General features: G+C 44.6%; 1 long non-coding RNA gene across 1 annotated transcript in view; it reads left to right on the forward strand.

Annotated features, from left to right (window-relative positions):
* The window catches only part of LOC121779503, a 30109-nt gene extending 14133 nt beyond the window's left edge, over positions 1 to 15976 (forward strand). The window contains exon 2 of the long non-coding RNA XR_006045831.1: positions 15921 to 15976. This is a non-coding gene — a long non-coding RNA (uncharacterized LOC121779503). The remainder of the gene's footprint in view (positions 1 to 15920) is intronic.
* The last annotated feature ends 3680 nt before the right edge of the window (positions 15977 to 19656 follow it).

The raw sequence follows: 19656 nt of genomic DNA on the forward strand, positions 1-19656 counted from the left end.
AACTAAGAGTGTTTTTTCCTAAAGTTGATGATCCTCCCTTTCTCCAAGTGGCTCCCTTTTATATGGAGGCCTACCCTTGATTTTTAGGGTAGACTCTCTTCGTGAAATGACCCTTTTGCCCTTACTTGTGGCTGATCTTCCCAGCAATCCTTCTTCTCCATCTCGAGCCTTTCTTTGCATGCATACTGGTCAGGATAGCAACATTCTGACGCCCTTTTCACCTGAGTTGTCCGAGCCTTTCCATACTGACTAGAACACTTTCCCTGCACACTTTAGCAACTGTTTTGCAGATATATTCCAATTATGCACGTCATAATGACCAGTAACCAAGGCCTAGAATACGACTTATCAAACTGCTCACACTTACCACATGCTTGTCCTCAAGCTTGAAGAACAAACAAAAAGCAATAAGTCGAATTCTAGCCTGGTTACACCCCTGACCGACTCTATCCTAACCTAGACTCTAAACAATGACGCAAAGAGAAACACATAAACAAAGACAAAAGAAACACTTAAACACATTAAACACATCAATCGGGCTATATTTTCAACCATCCCTCCCCTTGGGGTCAGGTGCAATCCGGCCTTAGACAGCCTTGAACTTCGGCCCCCTCTTTTCCTTCCCAGTCAGTACATCTGCTCGTCAAGATCACCCAAACTCGCGGCCTAACACCAGATTCTCTCAGTCACTCATTCCTCACCGGGGATGTTAGGACTGTATTCTCTCATAGCGCTGAACCACGGATGCTTCAGACTTAGTTTTCACGTGCAGCTCCTGAAGGGCTTAAAGGCTTGTAATGGGGTTATTGGCTTATAATGTTAGGGGTTGGATTTTCCTAAGGCTCTAGGTTCAAAAACCTCTATTTTATTTCGATGTGGGGGAACTGTGTGCGCTCAGGCTCTTGGCTGTCACTTCTGCTTGGCTGGACCTTTTCTGACGTTGCTTTCCAACTGGTCTTGTGGCTTCCCCACCCTTATTCCTTCTCACTTTTTTTGTGGTCAAGTATTTTCGACCATTTTCTTCACATTTTTCTCCTTTCTTTTGTGGCTTCGCCACAATTATTCCTTCTTATTTTTTTGGACCTGGAATGACTCCCTGGTCGATTTTCTCCTTGCCTCTCAATTTCTTTCTCCAGTTGGTTTCTTTCTTGTACGTCCTTCTAGCCAGTCGCCTCCTTGCTTTATGCCTTGCACACACACAGTCCCAGCGGCTGGTGGGTTATATCTAGGTATATATGGCTAGAAAGTGAGGTTCTAAGGGTTTTTTTTTGGGGGGTTCCTACTGCCTCCAGACTTGCTATACGCGGTCACTTTACCCTAGGCATCTTGTGGCAGCCACTCTTTTCTTTTCTGAATTGGTGGAAAGTGGTTCCACTTTAGGCTTTTAACTCACATTTTAAGAGGGCTTCTGTGTTTGGCTCTAAGGATGGGTTTTTTTCTCATACTCGCATCATCTCTACTGACTAGGAGATACTAAGGGGGGTGGTTTCCATTTTCCAGCATGTCTTATCTCCTTCAATTTCCCTCATCGTCAGCTCGAGACAGTTGAGTTTTAAGCCCAATCAACACGTATAGCAGACCTAAAACTAGACCTAGAAAAATACTAACACAAACATTAAACACAGATTACACATATATACATATGTCATACTGGCCATTGCATCCCCCTCCCACTGCACATGTGTCTGCCCTCAGATAAGGTTGTGAGGTGGAAAAGGTAATGGCTAGTATGGCTGACACACAAACATACCAAACAAGAAAAACACATGCTTTTACTAAAAACTTCTCACACTTAGACTATAAAATAGGCTAAGTGGGAGAGTTTAAAACCTAACAGAACCCAACAAACAAAAACACATTTATACATAAACTCCTCACACTTAGGCTACGCAGTAGGCTAAGTGTGAGCTAACATGCATACGAAGAGACAACAAACATAAACACACGCGCCAAAATAGCAAACCTTTAATTTCTCACACTTAGACTATTGAATAGGCTAAGTGTTATGAATGGGGTTGCTCACATACTACACAGATTATACTACCTAAAAGCAATAGAAAACAAATAAAATACGAAAACTAAAACTGAAAAGAAAAAAGAAAACTAACTGGTCAGGAGGGGTGGTGGTTACATGTTTCTCTTGCTCCTCCGCGGTGCAGGGGTTGGTACAGGTGGTTCATCAGACTCCTCTTTCTCGGACTCGGATTCACTTCCCTCAGACTCCATTGATTCCTCGGTACCTTTCTCCTCTGTCGCTTCCACTTCTGTCTCGGTTACCCTTGGTTCATCAGTCTGGCCTCCGTGGCCACTCGTTCCAACTCCTCGTACTAACTTCCCTGTTGCCAACTCCTTCAGAATTCCTTCCATTACCTTTGTCAGGCGAGTCAACTGCGCCCTGGCTTGCCGATTTTCCTCCGCTAGCTCTTCCACTGCCTTCTCCAATCTCTCTTGCCTCTGCGCTTGAGCTTGTGTTCCCTGGCTTTCTGCAGCTCTTCCAGCTGGAATAGCTTCTTCTCCCATAGCATAGAAACGTGGTACTCCTTGCCTCATGTAAACAGTATTCGTTCGGACGAAGAGTGGGGTATCAAACAGACCAGGAGGGTCCACCATGATTAGGGGGGATAAGCCTTCAGCCTCTAAGATGATGATGTTGTTTCTTACGAATGCTCCCAAGATATGGCAGAGGGAGAGATTTCTCGCGGGATGGGTGGCAATGAGATGACACTGATAGGCTGTCCAGAAACCCAGATGTATTTTCCTCCCGCGCTTGGCGCACCAAAGGAGGTATAGCTCTGTCATTGATGTTCGGACGGCTGAGTTCTACTGCCCCAGCAAGTTGAAATCCAAGTGGAGTTGTACCAGGCGTAAGATTTTGTTGAAGTGGATGGAGCAAGAGATAGTGGATGCAAACTGCCCAGCGGCCGGGTGAGTTACTCCCATGCCTCCTGGGGCTCGAAGCCTACGTGCCTACGGGGAATCCCCCGTTCCCTGCTCCTCCACTCCGGCCCTATGGCCTCCTCCAGACTACACATCCCCAATCTTACTGTCCACTCAATTAAACTCATGCTTATCTCCCCCCCCCCGAACAACCTAAAGCTTATAGAATCCTCGTCCAAGTCTGTGGTGACCCTAAATCTGAATGTAGTAAAGAACTCCTTCGCTAGCCTAACACTGATATTCGGGTTCCCATTCTCCAAGAACCAATCGAATCCTAACGCACGCAAATAAGATAGAAACTGTTCGCGGGCATCCAACTCGTCGAGGGAAAGAAAATGGAGTACCTTTCCACACTTGACTTGCTTACTCCCGTCATCCTTATTATCGAAAGCATCATGTAGCTTTTTGGAGTCGAACAGCTTCATCTCCTCCACCAGCTCATCAGTGAGTTCCACTGTCCAGAGCCGGTATTTCAGTCTCTCTACCGGAGGATGTATGTGCTCCCGATGATTGTGCGGGAGCTGTTGCTCTCTGTACTGCGCATTCTCCAAGGAAATGTCACTGTCCGATCCCGACTCTTCACTGACAGCGTATTCGCTATCGCTCTGTTCCCTCCGGTGTACCTGGGCTCTCTGAACTGACTCCGTGATGACGATGCCAGTATTCCCTATGCGTGGCTTCTTGGTGCTCGATTTTCTCTTAACAGGGGCTTTCCCCTTTCGTTTCCTCTCTTCTTGGTACCTGTCCTCATCACTATCATCCTCGTTTTCCGATTTCTTCTCAGCTTGTGTTGAAGGCTTGTCCTGGGCGGTAGGGTGGGTCTCAGCACTGATACGAGTACTTTCACTTCTTGGCTCGACGTGACCGACTGGTGCAGATGCGAGGTCCAGCCCCTCAGCCATCTGCTCAGTCTCTTCGCCCTGGTCACTCGGCGTTGGGGAGACCACTTCGGTTGCCCTCGCAGTATCCTCCAAGTCAGTAGCGGATAAGGATCCCTCCCCAGGTTTTGTGGGAGTGGTCTCTTCCTCTTCACTTAAAACCTCCACTGGATCTGCTGCCGTGTTCGCCTTCACCTTGCTAGATGCCCACTTCCCTAAGCATCTTTGCGACACCCTTTTCGGCTTCGTCCATTCCGCCCTAGGGTCGCTCTTCGACACTAACTTCCGCTTTACGGCTTTCGGTTTTATCACTGGCGGTGCCGCTGGTTCGGGTACCTCTGTTCTTGCTACTGTTTCATCCTCCTCACTACGCGCATCACTCTCCCCCGCCTCTGTCTGGAGAGTTACTGATTCTGGTTCTTCGGTTCCAGTATGGCTTTCTTCCGCATAGTCTGCTGAGTTGTTCCCTGCACTAACTTCTTCACCCCCACCCACCGCCCTTGATGCGAGGTCTAGAACCTCAGCCATCGTGGCGGTACTATCTTTCGTCCGGTTTACCTCATCCAGTCATTAGATCTATATCTTCTCTCGCCATTTCTTGGGGAACGGTATCCACCGCCTGCGTTTCCTCTGGTTCATCTTCCCCCTGTTGGCTCCTCTGCTCCTTGCTTTTCCTCGCTTCACGTTCCTTTGAGTCGGAGTCGTAATAGGTGGAGATGGGGTCAACATCCATCGAGTCGCTTTGTTGTGGAGTTTGGGAGTGTTCCGAGGGCTCTGGCGGTGCGGTCGCCGAGGGATGTTCCCTTTCTGGTGCAATTGTTGATGAAGTCGGAATGGAAGTGGGTGGTTGTACCGTGGGTTGCACAATAGGTTCTGATGCAGGTACTGATGGGGGTTCTCCGGTCATGCTCCATTTTCTCCTGATTTGGCTAAAGCCGGCCAACGCAGCCGACCAATCCCTATTAGGGTCCTGCTGTCGGAGGAACTCCGCCATTGTATCTAAGGAAATCATCGCCGGAGCCTGAGGAGTCGGCTCCGGTGGTTGCGGGTTCGGTGGCCGCTCTTCCAGTGACGGCTGCGATTCTGGGTGTCTTCCCTGCGGGTTGAAGTAGGTTTCTCACCGGTGATTTTCTTCGCCCATTTCTTCTTTCCCATGGCTTAATTCCGTGAATTTCTGGTGGTAATGCGGTTGTTGGCTTTTGTGGAAGGAATGGTGGAAATTTTTTGGAGAGAGGGATGGAGGTAATGGTTTGTGAAGTGAAATGGGAGAGACGAGTTGGTTATGAGGATGGAAAAGGGCAGTTGAGGGTTTGTAACCGGCTGCAGGCGGTTTCCAGGTCGCACCGATTCGTGTGGGAGACGGTTTGGAGTACTGCTCCCAGATTGGACGTCGCCAGACCTTTCTCTGCTCACGCGCCCTCCCAGTCACTGCCCGCTTGCAAAGCTGCAACAAACCTCAATTCAAATTTCGTCCCTTAATGATTTTCTCGTATATTTTCCTAGATTAGTAACAAAGTGAAAAGACACTTAAATAAAATTGGGAGTTTCACCAAATGGGTATTCTGGTGGTCACTACGTACTCCAAATTAATATTTGAGGTCCGAAAAAAATATTTTTGGGTTTTAAAGTTTAACTTGCATGAAAAGATTAACTACCACGTATTTACAATATTTACATCTTCCTTTAAGAAATTTGGAATTCTACTAGGCCAGCATATGTAAATTACGCTAAAAGAAGCGAGCCCAGTGGAACTCCAAATTCCTATCCTACCGGTCAGTATGCAACCTCAGTATGTGGTTGTAGTGGAATCTCATCCACTACACCCACCTCACTGTTCTCCCTAAACACCTTCAGCCTATGTCCATTTACGATAAAAGGTTCAGAGTTAGAAAGACTCCCTGAAATCTCCACTGCTCCATTAGAACGGAGTGCGGTAATGACATAAGGCCCTGTCCATTTTGACTTGAGTTTCCCAGGCATTAGCTTCAACCTCGACTGGAAGAGAAGTACTTTCTGGCCAACATGGAGGTCTTTGGTCCTTAGATTTCTGTCGTGCCACAGTTTAGTCCTCTCCTTATACCACATGGCAGAATCAAATGACTCCAATCTAAGTTCCTCTAACTCCTGCAACTGCAGCTTCCTTTCCTCTTCACAGGTTGTAGCATCCACATTTACTTGATGTACTGCCCAGTATGCTCGGTGCTCAATCCCAACTGGTAAGTGGTATATCTTTCCGAAAACGATTCTGTATGTAGACATTCCTATGGGAGTTTTGTAGGCTGTCCGATATGCCCATAGAGCATCCTCTAACCTCATACTCCAGTCTTTCCTAGAAGGGTTGACGGTTTTCTCCAGAATATTTTTTATCTCTCGATTCGAGATCTCCGCTTGACCGTTCGCTTGCGGGTGGTAGGGGCTAGATAACATGTGGTGCACACCGTACTTCTTCATCAAGGCTTCGATAGTACGGTTATAGAAGTGGGTTCCCTGATCGGATATGATGGCCCTTGGTACTCCGAACCGACTGAAAATGTTACTTTTGAGGAACTTGCCTACCTCCTTTCCTTCACACGTACTTGTGGCCTTGGCTTCTACCCACTTGGAGACGTAGTCAACTGCAACTAAGATATACAAGTTTCCATAAGATAAAGGAAATGGACCCATGAAGTCCATCCCCCATACGTCGAACAACTCACAAACAACTACCGGTACTTGTGGTATTTCATCTCGTGCAGAGATCCCACCGATCACTTGACAACGCTCACAACTTCTACAGAATTCATAGGCATCTCTGTTGAGGGTTGGCCAATAAAAACCGTTGTCCAGAATCTTCCTTGCTGTCTTCTTAGGACCGAAGTGTCCTCCACATGCTAAGGAATAGCAATGGGTTAATACGTCTCTCTGCTCCCAGTCAGGAACACATCTTCTTATTACTTGATCTGCTCCTACCCTCCAAAGGTATGGGTCGTCCCAAAAGTAGTACTTCGCTTCACTTTTGATCTTCATTCTTTGAGCCTTGGTGATGGTTGGCACTTCTGGAAGTTCTCTGGATACTAGGTAGTTAGCTAGGTCCGCAAACCATGGCTCCTGTCCTACCTTTTCCTTCTCTTTTTCTGTTTCATTCTGACCAGTGAGTTTCATTACTTCCTCCCAATCAATCTTCCTGACGGCAAAAATTACTTCACACAAGTGTTCCTCCGGGAACCGGTCATGTACCTCCTCGCTATTCCCGTCTTGCACAATTCTGCTCAAATGGTCCGCAACCTTGTTCTCGACCCCTTTCTTGTCCTCCACCTCCCAATCGAACTCTTGTAACAGGAGTACTCATCGGATCAAGCGGGGTTTGGATTCCTTCTTGGCCATTAGATACTTAATGGCTGCATGGTCAGTATACACGATGACTTTGGATCCCAACAAGTACTGTCGAAACTTCTCGAATGAATACACCACTGTCAGCATCTCCTTCTCCGTGGTGTCATAATTCCTTTGGGCTTGATTCAATGTCTTAGATGCATAAAAAATCACATACCTTTTCCCTTCGATCTTCTGGCCTAGAACAGCGCCCACTGCATAGTCACTAGCTTCGCACATAATTTCGAATGGATGCTCCCAGTCAGGAGCCCGGATAATTGGTGCAGATACCAACTTTTCTTTGAGAAGGTTGAAAGCAGCCTTGCACTGTTCATAAAAATTGAACTCTACCTCGTTTTGAAGAAGTCTGGTAAGAGGTTGGGCGATTTTGGCTAAGTCCTTTACAAATCGTCGATAAAATCATGCATGCCCAAAAAAACCCCTTATTTCCTTCTGGTCAGTAGGGAAAGGTAGTTTGGAAACGACGTCCACCTTGGCTTGATCCACCTGGATACCTCTCTCTGACACCACGTGCTCTAGGACGATACCTTCTGTGACCATGAAATGACACTTCTCGAAATTCAAGACTAGGCTCTTTGCTTGACACCTCTCCAAGACTATATCCAAATGATGAAGGCACGAGTCGAAAGAGTCCCCGTAGACTGTGAAGTCATCCATGAATATCTCTATGCACTCCTCAATTAGATCGGAGAATATGCTCATCATGCATCGCTGAAATATTCCCGGAGCGTTGCAAAGACCGAACGGCATGCGTCTGTACACGTAGGTTCCAAATGGGCAGGTGAAGGTGGTCTTATCCTGGTCTTCAGGGTCCACGTAGATTTGAAAATACCCGCTGTACCCGTCCAAAAAACAAAAGTACTTCTTCCCAGCCAGTCGCTCCAACATCTGATCGATGAACGGTAGGGGGAAGTGGTCTTTCCTGGTTGCGGCGTTTAGCTTGCGGTAGTCTATGCACATCTGCCAACCAGTGACTAGCCTTGTCGGTATCAGCTCATTCCTCTCATTTTGAACCACCTGAATCCCGGACTTCTTGGGAACCATGTGGACAGGGCTGACCCACTCGCTATCGGGCACCGAGTAGATAGTCCCTAATGACGGCAACTTCAAGATTTCCTTCAATATTTCCTCCCGCATGTTGGGGTTCACCTTCTTCTGCGAGTCTCGATGTGCTTTCGATCCTTCTTCTAGCCTGATATGATGTATGCAGACGTCGGGGATTATTCCCACCAAATCTGTAAGGCTCCATCTAATTACTTTTTTGTTCTTGCCTAGAACGGTCAGTAGCCTTGCCTCTTGTTCTTTCGTCAGGCTGCTGCTGATAATCACTGGGTATGAGTTTTCCTTCCCTAAGAAAGCATACTTCAGGGTTGCTGGTAATTTCTTCAACTCAACTTGTGGGGGAAGTGTGTCTGCTGGCAGAGGGTTCCTTGCAGCATCCCCTTCCTTCTCTATCTCTCCATCTGAAAATTCATCTGTACTGACTGGTAGCTTAGCCCCTGCGGCTCCAATATATTCTGATTTCTGGCAGAAGTCCTTAATTGCTCCTTCTATCTCTTCGTCAGTTAACCCTTGGCTACTGATCAGATCACACCATGCAGCTGCCTCTACATCAGCATGTCCATACACATCCAATGCTTGTAGCTTTTCCTGCAATAATTCGGTCTCAAGAAAATCTTGGACTAGGGGGTCAATTACATCAACGTAGCATAGATTTTCATAATCGATAGGCTTTTTCATGGCCTCATTGATATCAAAGGTAAATTTCTCCCCATGGAAATCTATGCAAATCGTCCCCTCAGCCATGTCCACGATTGTCTTAGCCGTCCTAAAAAACGGTCTCACTAACAATATACCGCTAGACTCCCTAGCTTCAGACTCACTCATCTTGATCACATAAAAGTCAGCAGGATAAGTAAAATCATGTATCCTCACCAAAACGTTCTCTAACACACCCTCAGGATTTATGCATGACCTATCAACCAGTTGGATTAATACCCTAGTGTTTGATAACGTTACTCCCTTCAAACGATTATAAACCGACAATGGCATAACATTTATAGAAGCTCCCAGGTCATACATTGCATGCTCGATTTTTACATCTCTTATAGTTATAGGCAAAGTGAACATATTGCTTAGTGATAATGTGCTCCTGGCCCAGGAATTGATTCACGATATCAACAGGTCGCTCATTCAGAAGGCAAACTCGCCTAATCTGGCCCTCAAGCTAGATATAGCAAAGGCCTACGATCGAGTGCAATGGCCTTTCCTCCTCGTGGTGCTTGAGAGGATGGGATTCCCGCCGGTGTAGGTGAGTATGGTCAGCCGATGCATCTCCTCTTGTTGGTTTTCTGTGCTTGTGAATGGAGCTACGGCAGGTTTCTTCCATTCCACGAGGGGACTTAGCCAGGGAGATCCGTTATCGCCCTCGTTATTCGTGCTGGCAGCGGACTACCTTTCGAGGAGCTTGGACAAGCTAGTGGACACACATCCTGACATGGCCTATAGATGTGCTAGGCGCGCTCCGGTCATATCCCATCTGTCTTATACCGATGACATTGTCATTTTCGTCAGGGCGCACAGACAGTCCGTGGAGAGGCTGGTGCAGTGTCTGGAGCACTATTCCGCCATCTCGGGTCAGATGGTGAACAAGGGAAAGAGTCACTTCTATCTCTTTGAGAAGTTCGACTATTGGGCGGCAGAGGTGGCACGGGTGAGTGGTTTCCAGCAGGGATTTCTCCATTTTACCTACCTTGGAGTGCCTATCTATAAGGGGGGGCTGAAGGCCGAGTACCAGTTAGATATCCGACAGAAGATGGTGGACCGGATTCACAGTTGGTCACATAGACATCTTTCTCTTGGAGGTCGCCTTGCTCTGATCAAGAGCACCCTTGTCACTATCCCTCTTCACATCTTCCAGGTCCTGAAGCCGTATAAGTATTGGATGAAGGATTTGGAGCAGATTTTGGTCAGGTTTTTTTGGGGCACGACTGGGGAGCAGAGGAAGATTCACTGGGTTAGCTGGAAGAAGAAGATTTGCTTGCACATGATTCTTTGTGGGCGCAGTTCACTATGCGCAAGTACTGTTTCCATGCTGGTGCTTTTATTTCTCGTTATTCCACGCATGATAGTTCTATATGGCGTCGCCTTACTCGTATTAGGGGTGAGGTGCATAGTTTCATTAGATGGTCCCTAGGCGAAGGGCGGATTAGTTTCTGGGATGACGTGTGGTTCGGGGATCGCCCACTTAGGACCTATTGTCCGCAAGTGACTGATCTTCCTGCCGCTGAGGTCTCTAGGTTCTGTCATGATCATACTTGGCATTTTGAAAAACTGCATGATTATTTGGCTTTGTATGGTGTGCCTTTGTATGTATTGGATCTTATCAGGGCAGTTCTGATTGAGGTGGGCAGGCGGGATGTGATGCGATGGAGCCTGACTAGCGATGGCGAGTTCTCGACGGCCTCAGCTTGGGAGCTCATCCGGACACGGTCCCCTAGACATTTCGGACTTCGCATGGTTTGGAATGCTAGGCTGACCCCGACTATCTCTGTATTCATCTGGCGCCTCCTCCTCCAGAGGGTCCCCGTTGAGTGTTATGTTCAGACTCGTGGTATCTCTCTCGCATCCAAGTGTCTTTGTTGTGTCTCTTCTTTTTCAGTCGAGTCTTTCCAGCATTTGTTTGTGTCGAGTCCTCTGGCGAGATCTGTTTGGGATTTGTTCGATGGCTGGTTCCGGTACATTAGCACACACATTCACATGTGCACTGACATTGCACTTAGACTAGGATTTTGGTGGAGGTCCTCTCACAGGGCTCCCACCTTGCACATCAGTTTCATTATCCCTTGCCTTGTATATTGGTTCATTTGGACGGAGAGGAATAGTTGCAAGCACCGCGGCATTTCATTTTGTTATTCTCTTGTTATTTGGCAGGTTATTCGGCATCTGCGGATCTTGGTGGCGGCGGGTGTGCTCCTACCCCTTCACTGGCGTGGTTGCACTCCGATTGTCAACTTCATGCCTTCGGTTCCTCCTCGCCGGCGAGTTCTGAGGTCCCTGAGTGTGCTTTGGCATCCACCCGACGATCCTTGGGTGAAGCTGAACACCGATGGGGCCTTTTTCACCTCGACGGGACAAGCTGGCGGTGGGGGAGTGGTTCGTGGTTCAGACGGTTCTCTCCTGGGGGGTCTTTTACACGCCACTCGTAGCTGGGTCGGCCTTCGAGGCGGACGTCTTAGCTCTTCTTCACAGGTTGACATTGGCTATGCAGTTCTCTTCGCAAGTTTGGGTCGAGATGGATGCAGCAGCAGTGGTCGCGGTGTTCGCTTCAGGACGCGGATGAGCAGCGGATGTGAGACATCACATGGCTCGCATTCGCACTTTGCTCTCACAGTTGCAGGTCATGTTCTCTCACATCTTTAGAGAGGGCAACCGAGCAGCCGATTATCTGGCAGGTAGGGGGTACAGACCCCTGCCATCACTTTCTTTGATGCAGATTCAGCGCCTCGGTATTTGAAGTCGCTTGTGAGGATGGACCAGTTGGGCTATCCGAACTTCAGATTCAGATATCAAGATGGATGACTACTACACTTGGCTCGTGGTTTCGATTTATGGTTTTTATTTTTTTTCGTTGGAGTTGTCCATCCCTTGGTCATCATACTTGTATTTATTTGCTTATTATGTTAGTTTTCTCATTTGTTAGATGGTTAGTACCCGGTCTGTGGGGATACCATTGTAGCTTTGTTTGCTCTTGTGATCTGTATCTCCTGTGCGGACCGAGTCACTTTTGGACTTGGTTGATGTATGTTTCTTTCGTGATTTTTGATATAGACAGGTTGGGGGTCTGCCTTAACCCTCCACCGTGATGGTGTTTGAGGAAAAAAAAAAGTGAACATACCTGGATCGGCTCTCTTGGGCGGTAGCTTTTCCTGCACAATTGCTGACGCTATCCCTTCCACCATGATCTTTCCATCCTCCTGGGCTTTCCCGGCTATGAATTCCTTTATGAATTACCCAAGTGGGGTAGGTTCACGGCCTGGAGGAATGGTATGGTAACATCCAACTTCCCAAAAATTGACAAGTAATCCACTGGGTTCTCCTTCTTTCTCTTAGTCCCGAAATGGTAAGGGAATGGTTTCTTTCCTTTCGCCTCGTCCATCGGTCCTTCAACAGCCTTTCCGGAGTTTTCCTTGGGTACATTCTGGGCTGGAGTCTCCTTCGTAGGTCCTTTTTCCTTAGGCGAGTCTACCTTGGGCTGCATGCCCTTGGTTTCACCTTTTCCCGATGGTTCCTTATCCAAGAAAAATGGATCCTGCATTTGAAGCAGAGGTCTGCGTAGCTCTTCTTCCGAGACAACGTCTCTCAGTATCTTCGTCCCACTAGGACCGTAATGTGACCTTGCTCACGTTTGCCTTTTAGGTACATGGACTGTAGAGTGGAGTTTCCCGGAATTCCCTTTCATTTCACCCATCGAACTTGCCAGCTGGGCCAACTGCCTATTCATCATATCAATGTTCGCCTTACTTCATTGTTGGATTGCAACTCACCCTTGATACTCAACTCACCCTTGATACTCTGCTGTGAAGCTAGCAGTTCTCCCATCATGTCCTCCATAGATCGCCTCAACCTATTAGGGTATTGGGACTGACTTGGCCCTTGGTGATGGTTATACTGGGGGTTTTGGTTGGGTTGGAAATTTTGGAAGTTTTGCTGATTCTGGTTCTACTGAGGTTGTGGACCCTGGTTGGGTTGATTCTGGTAATTTTGGAAGTTTCTCTGATGGGGTGGTACATAAACAGGGTTCGGGTTCTAGTTTTGTGGGTGTTGGTTTTGATGTTGGTTGTGAGGTTGTTGGTTCCTTCCTGACCAGTTGAACTGGTGGTCGGGGTTTGCTGGGCCACGGTTAGGATTTTGGTTCAGGTGGGGGATGTAATGGTTCTGACTATGACCTTGGTTCTGATTTTGGTTCCCATCTCCCCATCTAAAATTTGGATGGTCCCTCCATGGTGCGTCCCGCTGTCTCCCTTGGATCCAATTCCCACTAGAGTTGTAGTACCCTGCAGCATTGACTTGCTCCATGTTGACGAAGTCATTAGGCTGATCATAGCCCGGTCCTTGATTTCTCTGCTCTGCACCCTTGTAGCTCCCAGTTGGAGAAGGTGGTGTTGCGTTCTTCTCGATCGCGCTCAGGAGCGTCTTCTTCAGCTCTTCCATTTTCAAGTCCATTTTCTGCTCTATCTTCTGCTCCTGATCAATAGATGAGGCACTCGCAATCCTTTCTCGGCTGTAACCATCCCTTGAATTGTCGTACTCCTTCTTTGAGCTCAACAGCTTCCCCAGGACCCTTTTTGCTTAACTGACCCTTAATTGCGTGAAGCTTCCTCCTGACGAGGAGTTTGCCAGATCCTTTGTTGCTTTATTCATCTCCTCATAAAAGGTGTGATGTATCTCTATATCCGCCATACGATGATTCGGACATGCATCCAAAAGGCTCATATACTTCGCCCAATAATCACTCAAGGGTTCATCGTACCCTTGTTTCACACTAGTGATCTCTCTCTTTAACGCACTTGTCTTCGATGACGGGAAAAATTCACCCAAGAATGCTGACTTGAAATCGGCCCAACTCTCAATGGAGTTGGGGGACAGGCGCATGAACCAGGTGTTGGCTTCCCCTTTAAGAACGAACGGCAGAGCCTTCAATCTGTAGTCATCCTCGGTCGCCCCTGTTGGCCTTCTGTGTGCTCTACAAATCTTACAGAACTCATGAAGGAACTCGTAGGGGCCTTCATAGCTTTTCCCGCAGTATGTGGGCAGAATTGCAATAACATGGGGCTTCACATCACAAGCTGTCTGCCCCAGGTATGCGCGTTCAGCGTTCCGATCTCTGGATCATCATCTCCTTGGGCAGCCATTCTCCTTGGGTTGCCTTCCAACAGTGGCATCTCTTCCGGTATTGGTCCTTCTATGGTGTCTTGCTCTTCGTCACTACTCGTGCCTAGGTCAGACAGGGCTGTCGACAGGCCAGAACGAGTGGTCACGAGTATAGTTCCTCGTTGGAGTATCTTCGGTCTCCACTGGTCAGGAGCCGAACTGCTTCTCATAAACTGAAAGAAAAAGAAAAGAAAGAATTATTCATAGTACATACGCCAAAGTATCACTGACAATAACAGTTAATAATGTCATTCATCCCCGGCAACGGCGCCATTTGATGACAAGCAGGTTGTGCAGGTATCGTGTCAAGCCAAGGATGTATCATACTGATCAGGATGGAAATCCCAGCTATGCCTGAACCTGGTATCAATAATTCCTCAACCCACTTCTACTGACTAGTATAGTGGATGTAAGGGTCGAATCCCACAGAGATGAATGCGCTTTGGAAATTGTTGTAATATTCTGGAAAGGTTGGTTAGCTACCACGCTTTGGGTTGAGACTTTATCTAGACTAGAAATTAAGATGGTGCTCTACTGACTAGGAGGGGTGATCGACATATTTCAGGAGTGTGCGGAAGGTACTGGGTTACTATAAATAGCTAAACGGAATATCAGAAAATAAGTGGTAGTTAGGTGACTAGGCTAACAGATCTGAAAAGGTATCAACAGAAAAGTATAGAAAAGTAAAGGACAAAAGCATAAAGTAGTTAAAAAGCAAATGTGGTCCCAAACTTAGATGTAGATGTTATCTTCTTCAACATGAATAACTCAGATCAACAAACTCAGAATTCAGGAACGCGAATTGCAGATTAACAACTTCACAAAAACAGATCTACGATTAAAACTTCAAATCTTATGATTAACTATCGGAACTGAAATTAAGCTTACTGGGTGACATGCAAGGTGACAGAAATCACGTAACTAGGCTTTCACACTTAACCATCTCAGATCTAAGATCTAACAACTATCTAAACTCATGAACTCAGATCTATCAATTCGGAAATGAAAACATGCTTGCAACACTTGGAAATTACCGTAGCAACTAGATCTAAGCTATCTAGGCAGAAAGAAACAAAATCAAACAGGAACCGATGCACAAAAACAACTTCATATCATAAAAAATGTTTGGATCACAACTAAGACTTCAAAGTAAGCAAATATTAAAAATGCAACCGATCCAACGTGAGAAAACAAAGTGTGATTAACTAAAAAAGCAAATAAAGATTGTTTTGCCACTCCGGGCGATGGAACTGCTGACACTACACAACTCGCTGACTGGAATGAGAGAATGCGGAACTCCAATGAACTGATGGAACTCTCAGGTGACCATGGCTGTGGCGAGGAATGAGAATATGAAGGATTAGGCTGAAGGACTGATCTGCCGAGAGAGAACTACTCTAACTAAGAGTGTTTTTTCCTAAAGTTGATGATCCTCCCTTTCTCCAAGTGGCTCGCTTTTATATGGAGGCCTACCCTTGATTTTTAGGGTAGACTATCTTCGCGAAATAACCCTTTTGCCCTTACTTGTGGCTGATCTTCCCAGCAATCCTTCTTCTCCATCTCGAGCCTTTCTTTGCATGCATACTGGTCAGGATAGCAACATTCTGACGCCCTTTTCACCTGAGTTGTCCGAGCCTTTCCATACTGACTAGAACACTTTCCCTGCACACTTTAGCAACTGTTTTGCAGATAACCAGTAACCAAGGCCTAGAATACGACTTATCAGAAATCAAACATTGTGACAAGTTGTGTAACCTTTTAAATAATAGACTAATCATATTATACTCGTCGTTCTTCAAGGTATTGCATCTAGTGCTGAAATTGTTGAAAAGCAAAGTAGAGGCCCTACGTATATGCTATATAATTCGTGCATTAGCTTTTTAAAATTTATGCATTAACTTTTTAAAATTGTGTAAACAGTCAGCAATGGAAGACTGTAGTGATCAATCTCTTGAAGGTTCGGACGATGCAATTGCTCCAGATGATATCTTTGCCCAAATTATGGGGAAGGATAGACCCAGCCATGTAAGGATGATGGGTAGGGGAGTGCGTCCTTCAGATTTATGGAACGAAACTTCTAAAAGCACATCAAACCGTTTGCTAGTGGAGTATCGAGAAAAGATTGAATGGCTAGAGGCAAGGCTTGCATTACAAGAAAGAGTTTGTGGTTCACAAGCAGACACTACGCCAAATGTGATAGTCTCTAAGCCTTCCTCAGTAAATGCTACAATAGCTCATATTGATCAGGTAGCTTTGGTTTTATTTTCATACCATTTTAAAATATATTACATATTAAAAATGGTGATTAATCAATTTTTATGTTTTGGAGGTTGGTACATACGTGTCTCTAAGAAGCATTTTCACAAGAAAAATTGTTGCCAAAGGATGTATTCATAGCATAGATCCAAGTACAAAAGTTGGTGAGAAAATGTTAGGATTGAATTGGTGTGAAATAAATGTTAAAAGTTGTGGTTGAACCTTAGGAGCAATTGATCAGACCCTACGACAACTTGCAAGAGCTTTCCCAGACAGTTGGTCATATGATTGCTTGGCCATGTTTTTTGGTATATTTTATAAATTATTTACTTACATATAATTACAAATGCACTTTAGTTTGATCCATAGTGCATATCCACCTCTATGTATGCAGGTGGAACCCATTAAGTGACAACCATTGAATATTGATACATTCTCTTCTTGGACCACATGTACTTGGAAAGTTTAAATAAATTATAGTATGTGTATGATTAATTTGGTATATGCATTTTATTATGCTACTTGTATTAGGGATTATTTTGACCTTTACTTTTCTTCTCATGTTATACATATGGCTTTGTGGAAGTAAATCATTTTAGATTCTCCAGTAGATATAGTTTCTTATCATATATCTCTAATACGCATTTTTATACATCATACAGTTTAGAGGGATGTTGATTGTGCTAAGTTTTATCTTCCTACAATATTGTTGTATCTTGCTCAGAGCCTTATATACTTTGACATTATCTAAAAAATAGGATATTTTAGAATTGGGACCACAATTACAGTTACAAAGTTTTGTGCCTCTATTTTCTAATATGTGTGTTTTTCTTCCCATTTGGTTATATTTCATTCCTTGATAGTTTGTTTCTTACGGTTTTTTTAATTCTTCTGGTACATATTACATATATATAATTGTTGTTTATGTATAACTACAGCTATTTAAAATCAAATGTTTCTGGTGGTGTCGCAGAGAACGTTTGCTCTTTCGACAGATATAAGAGACTGACATATCTGAAGAAACAAGTAATGCACTTCTGGATATATAGGATTTTACTAGTTCTAGTATCTTTTGTGTATTTTACGTAGAAGATGAACAACACTTTTAATATTGTTTAGTATGTAGATTGAAAATACATTACATTTTGGCATTAGATACTTTGACCTTATGTTATTTAAATATGACGTTTTATTGGAATTTGTTGTTTATGAAATTTTGTTGGATGAATAATTATAGTTTAATATGAATTTTATATATGTTGGAAGTGAAACTAGAATATTATATATAACCTATATATATATATATATATATATATATAGGGGAGCGTTATTCTCCTATTCATCCCTTAGATCCTTTATTCTTCTTAATATGTGCCGTTAGATCTCATTCATCAACGGTCCAGATGATCTGCATTATTACACTATAATGGTGCATTATTAGTCAGTGTGCATTATTCAACTGAAAATCTGCATTATTACACTATAATGGTGCATTATTAGTCGTGTGCATTATTCAACTGAAAATCTGCATTATTAAATGACACGTGGCATCAATCTAACCGTCGGATGACAAAATCGTGGGGTTGAGATCAAGAAGGAAAAAGGATGAACTATGCAAAAAGGAAATGAATACATCCCTATATATATATATATATATATATATATATATAGGGAGATGATCAAAATAAGTATCTGTTTAAATCCAGAAATGCAGACCAAATCTTGGCCCTAGGATTAGATGATCTAATGGTCAATAATTAACCAAAAACACGGAAGGTCATAATTAAGCAATTTTAGGTCATATTATAATATTTGGGTTTAATGTCATGCTAAGATCGTTTTAGGTCATGCTTTGTTAGCATGACCTAAAAATTACCTAATTATGACCTAAAAGTGCCCTAATTATGAAATTGTTCTGCGTTTCTGTATTTAAATCTAGTTTTGCATAGATCAAAACCCTATATATATATATATATATATATATATATATATATATATATATATATATATATAAGTCAAATATAATTTTAAGTATTTGAAGGATTAAAATATAATTTATTAATATTTGAAGGATGTAAATATAAATTATAGAAATTTGTAGACTAGATTGTAAATTATATAAAATGCAGGATGAAATTGTAATAATATATATTTATGGGGGGTATTCCTTAAATTTTCGTCCAAGTATATTGGTGTAGTCTAATAGAACATGTTGTGGCAATTTCTAGTGTCATTAGATGTGATTCTTCATTACATTTTTTGAGTGTAGCAATGATTGATCTTTACTTACACATGAACTATTACTACATGTATTGGGGCTGACACTTGCTTCAAATGCCATTATAGATAAAGTGTAATGTTAACATAATTCTGGTGGCATTTTGAAGTGCCATAAAAAGCAAATTTTCTAGTAGTGCGGCAGCCTACCAAACAAAAGCCTCCAAATGAACACCGAGATGGTAGGAGTCAACCCCTGATTCCAAATATGGCAAAAAATCTCCCTCTTTGGCAACCTAGCCCGGATGCTCTCCCAGGTTGAGGTCACAGAGAACTCGCCATGGCTAGTCAGACTCCACCGCCTCACATCCTTCGCCCCAAACTCGATCGGTGTGGCTCTAATCTGGTCTATCACATCGAGAGGTACGCCAAACCTGAAAGATAAACTATGCAGCATATCCTCATCCCATGCATAATCATGTCAATATGATGCAACGGCCTGAGATTGGGGAGGATCATTTCCCGGGACGCACAGACTCCGGATGGAGCTAGCCCCAAGCCAAACATCATCCTAGAAGATGATCTTCCCCTCACCCAAGGACCAACGAATATACTCATGCATGTATGGCCAAATACGAAGCAAATGACGCCAAGTAGGACTATCATGTGACCAACAAGGGGATGTATGCAAATGACAAGGAAGGATACTGTACTTCTGCGTCATGAACTGGGCCCAGAGATAGTCTTGAGCTAGCAGTCTCCACCACATCTTGAACTCAAAAGCGACTGCCACCTCCCTGAAGCGGCGAATACCCAAGCCACCCTCATCAAAAGGCAAACAAATTTGTCTCCAAGAGATCCAGTGCAGCTTCCTCTTCTCTCCAACTGTGCCCCAAAGTATCTAGCCAATATCTGTTCCAACTCGTCAAGAAATCCAAGCAGAGGGTTCATGACCTGTAAGATGTGTAGCGGGATGGAGGCCGGGGTGCTCTTAATCAGAGCCAGACGACCCCCAAAAGCAAGATGCCGGTGGGACCAGCTGTGGATCCTGTCCATCAGCCTC

Source organism: Salvia splendens, chromosome 19 (assembly GCF_004379255.2).
Source record: "Salvia splendens isolate huo1 chromosome 19, SspV2, whole genome shotgun sequence".
Classification (NCBI taxonomy): domain Eukaryota; kingdom Viridiplantae; phylum Streptophyta; class Magnoliopsida; order Lamiales; family Lamiaceae; genus Salvia; species Salvia splendens.